Source organism: Liolophura sinensis, chromosome 1 (genome assembly GCF_032854445.1).
Source record: "Liolophura sinensis isolate JHLJ2023 chromosome 1, CUHK_Ljap_v2, whole genome shotgun sequence".
In the NCBI taxonomy this organism is placed as follows: Eukaryota; Metazoa; Mollusca; class Polyplacophora; order Chitonida; family Chitonidae; genus Liolophura; species Liolophura sinensis.
Genome location: NC_088295.1, coordinates 26,365,557 through 26,370,615, shown reverse-complemented (window position 1 = coordinate 26,370,615; position 5,059 = coordinate 26,365,557).

Genomic DNA, 5,059 nt, shown 5'->3' with positions numbered 1-5,059 from the left:
AGCAACGTTGTGTATGTATGTATGCTTGGGGTTTAACGTCATATGGCATTATTAAGTGTGTGTACATATACTATGTCTTCTTGAGGCAGGGGGAGTCCATGACGCCAAAGTGCTGCTGCCACTGAAATATCATGCTGAGGACATCAGGCATGACACCACACCTAGTCACATTATACTGACACAGGGCCAACCAGACCGGTTTCCTTGCTCTCCCCTGACACGGAGGCAGATGCTCTAACCATTAGGCCACCAAAGCGATATCAGCATTTTGTAGGATATGCAGCTCTTGTGAATTTTAGGTTGTCATGTTACTCAGTTGCCCTATTAACATAGATTTTCTCACAATCTGTAATCTGGTACAAGTAGACCCTGAATTGTTTTACATTGTCTGTCGTCCAGTTAGCTTTATCTTACCACAACTGTTCACAAACTGAAACAGAGTAGTAACACTTAATCATGCAAATGGTTTTTTTTTGTGATTTTTCTGTTTCTGAAGACGTTTCAATCATGTAATTATGTGTTCAACAGGAAAACGTGCTCAGATTATCCACATTTTCCACAAATTAGATGATTTTCAGGTTTTAGTTTTATCTTATACTCTGCTTCAGCATCGAAAGAATGATTTATTCTGCCCATAAAACAACAGTTTAAGTTGGTGTGGCCTTATGAGGGGGGGTGGGGGTGGGGGTGGGGGCGGGAGATATGCATTATATTACATCATGTGTTTGCTGAATATATGTAATTGATCTGCTCACCATTCAAGTGACAAGTTGTAAAAATTTCTTCATCTCTTTGTTTTAATTCCTTAGCGCGGTACAGTGAATATGTTAATACTGTAGTTACCTGTGAATGAAGTACCATTTCCTCAGGTCCACTTTGACATCTGTTCTCTTGAAATGCATGATGAGGCCTACTGCATTTCCAGCTTTCTCGCAGAATGTTGTTGCAAAGGGATGAACAATCTAGGTATCGTTGCTCAGGCACAAACAACTTCAGGTTCAAAGGGTTCTGCATTAACCTGATATTACAAAGCGTAGTATGACTTTTGTGAATATTAAAGGAAAAGAGGTATGCATTAAGATACTTTCATTTATTTTTAAAGATTTTTGTGAAGAGAGTTTAAAGCATTCAAACATTTGAATTCTAAGGTGGGCTTTATGGGACATACTAAAGTGGTCCTTATGGAACAAACAATCAGACTTTAAGAACTCTGATCAGTACACTGAGTGTTGAAATAACTCTTTATACCAATGAATAGACAGTTACTGAATTAATATTCTTTTCCCCTGGCTGTGCCGAGTATCCTCCCACCATAATGCTGGCCACTGTCGTATAAGTGAAATATTCTTGAGTACGGCGTAAAACAGCAGTCAAATATATAAGTACTGTTCTCAAAAATGTCCTCCCTCTGGTGAACATCAGGAATAAAAGGTGATGTGACACCAGAGTTCCTAAACACTGTCAGAATGACACACAAAGCCTACCATGAAATTCAAATATTTATATGCCTTTCATTACTCTTCAAAAAATATATGAAAGTATATTTACGTATAGTTTTCAGTTGTATGTCCGATGAACCTTACTTCAAATTTTGGCTTTCTTTTGCTTCAAGATACGAGTATTAGTGCATGTCCGTAGTTGTCAGTGATCTCTGCATCTGTTTTCGTAAAATGCACATTGTTTCTGTTTTGTTTTGCAGCTTGGAATTGATTTTAAACTAACCCCATTGTAAAAGTTTTAAAAAGATGGTTCTGTGATGATAAATTTAACTACTTTTAATTTATCATCACGTCACTGTTTTCTTGCAGGGTAGGTTAAAATATGAAATTCTGTTGTGAGTATAGAGGAAATAGTTGTGAGTTTTCTGTTGTGAGTGTTGAGGAAATCTGCAGCCGAATGAGTTGCAGTTTGCCATGTTAGGTAATGAGAGGGCAACAGGTAAAGTAGTGATTGGGCAACAGGTAAAGTAGTGATTGGGCAAAGTAGGTAAAGATCAGGGTTGGGATTCACGGAGCACTTGTAGCGTAAGATACAGGTAACTATCCTAGCAGTCAGGGGTCCATCACGTTAACATGACTTTGTAAATCGAGCACCTGAGTTACAGGTATAGCCAGCATATAGATGTAGTGAAGGGCAATGTCCATTTCACATATGCTGTGTTTAGAGTTTATGATGTTGCAAGAACACATTTTCACTAAGTATGTCACCTGCAGCCTAACTGTTTTATCCTGAGAAAAGCAAAATCTGCCAAAAACTGAATGGAAAAATGGAAAGCATTCCTTAACTTCCATGTTTCATGGATATATTTGTAAATCATTAGATATTTCTGTTACAGATATGCTTATATAAAACATAGATTAGCAGTTTGATTAAATGTTTTCTGTTTTCTTCTTTTAACCTGCTTAATGAGTGGATCATATTATGTTATGGCGATCTGTACATCTCTAATTGTACCCATGAATGAAATTGAAGAAAGTATTAAGAAAGGCGATGTCTGTTACAATCCTGTAAATTCCAAACACTCTCAAAGCAGTGTGAGGGGACTAAGTAAATTAAGTATTGATGTTTAAGAAATATGGGCGGAAGTTGACAGTCTTTCAAATTACGCCAGAATGAACAAGAAATGTTTAGTTGCAGCAGTGCAAACGCACGTCGCTTTGATGGCAATTTGACATCTTCAGCTCGTCTGCTGGAGGGTCTAGTCGGCATGTATAGATTCGCACAATGCTGAATTCTGCCACAGCTTTGTATACGGAGAGCCCTGCAGTATAAAAACGAATATTTCACAGTACACTCCACATGCGTAAAGGTACTGGGTAGTGATACTTAATCTCCACAGAGTTCTCTCCCTAATTCCTATTTGTCACAGAATACCGATAATAAAACTTGATAATCATAATCAACCTGTTGCGAAGTGCATGTACTAAAGTCGTTATGGTTGAACATAAACTGTTGGTGGTAGAAGGTTGGACTAACTGCTTAGTGAAGCGAGAGGTTGTTTATTACATACATGGACTGTCCGTGTAATCCCTTGACCAGCCCTGATGCTCAGTCATTAACAATCACAACTAACGCAATGAATCCTGGGATACACTTTCCGAGTCCCAAGGTGAATCTTCAGGTCATTTACCGTAGGCTACATCCTTCCATTTTGGATTTACAGGTAAAGAGGTACAAACATTTGCCTCGTATTGTCATCCATAACATGTAATGGTCAGTTATGTCTACATCTTTCAAAATTCAACAATTGCACATTTTAAACACTGTTAGTTGAAATTCAGGATATTATCATTTATTTCCTTCATTGCTGTTGTGCCATTCTCAATCACTATTCGTTTATATCATGGCACTTGGTTTCAAGAGTGGAAAAATCGAGAGTGCCTGGGGTAAATTGCTTTTCCAAAAATATGCACATCATACTGGTGGAAGATTAGTGGTTTTCAGAACGTCTGACAGATTGTACCAACAGATTGATTGATTGATTTTATTAGCCATGCAATAATAAATATATACATTGGATTTTATTTATTTATTTTATTGGTGTTTTACGCCGTACTCAAGAATAATAATTTCACTTATACGAAGGCGGCCAGCATTATGGTGGGTGGATACCGGGCACAGCCCGGGGGAAACCCACGACTATCCGCAGGTTGCTGCCAGACCTTCCCACTTACGGCCGGAGAGGAAACCAGCATGACCTGGACTTGAAATCACAGCGACCGCATTGGTGAGAGGCTCCTGGGTCATTACGCTGCGCTAGCGCCCTAACCAACTGAGCCACGGAGGCCCCCGTTGGATTTTAAGACATCAACAAAGACACAATGTGATAACAATAAAGTCTAGGAAGATATAATACATAGTGGGAATAAAGCACAGGTTGAGCTTGTTCTATCCCATGTATAAGTAATAACAGCACTGGAGAGGTGAGGCTGATATTTTAGATTGTGTCTAAACTATTTCTTTTCTTTCTAAAAATATATATGAATTTATTTTACCCGAACTATGCCCTAATTGTGTAATGTTAGACTGAAGATTGCAGCTTAGAAAGTAGAAAAGATTTTAATAAAGATTGAAAGTGCGATTTAGAAGAAACTGATCTTAGTGTTAATGGTAGCTTATTCCATTTCGTAGGACCGGAAGTTCTGAATAAATAATATGATAGATTCGTTTTATACAATGGTTTGTGGAAGGCTAGATGTCTATCTAGCATGTGATACGGATTTAAAATATCCTATTTGATTAAACAGGACTTTAAACTTACAGGAATAGTGGCTATGAAATAAAAGTAAATATATGTTTGCAACAGAGTAGAACATAGAGATAGTTCGGCAAGGGGTAAGATTTTCAGACTGCAAAAAAGCGGTTGGGTGTGGCAAAGTCAACCTGATAAAGTAATTGTTCTAATTGCGCTTTTTGGAACAATGTACAAAAACATGGGCTGTGTCTGATATGCGTTTCCCCATAATATATTGCCGTATAGTATATATGGATAAATAAATAAGAAATAAAGGATTAGGAGGGTCTTTTTATTTACAGAGTGTTTAATGTGTGAAATAAGGCGTATATTTCTTGACAGTTTGGAACATAAGTAGCTTACATGAACAGGCCAGGTCAGTTTCTCATTGAAAAATATACTAAGAAATTTGAATTCAACTTTTTCAATTTCGCTACCAGAGATACCCAAACCGGGAATTGCAGTTAGTTTCTTGTTATCGGGTTTTAGTAACATATATTTGGTTTTTGAGATATTCAGAGATAACCGGTTGGCCAGAAGCCATGTATAAATTCTTCCAACTCGACATTTATGACAGAAATCACTTGAGTTGCGTCATCGTTGGAGTAAATGCAACTTGTGTCATCTGCAAACAGAGTAAGATCCAGGAGGTTTGATGCTCTAATAATGTTGTTAATATAGAGTAGAAATAAGGTCGGGCCGAGAATAGATCCCTTTGGGACACCACAAGTGACGGTAGCTGGGTTAGATTGGGCGTTATTAATCTTTACATATTGTTGTCTGTCAGACAGATAGTTTTTAAACCATTTATTTGGACAGTTGCGA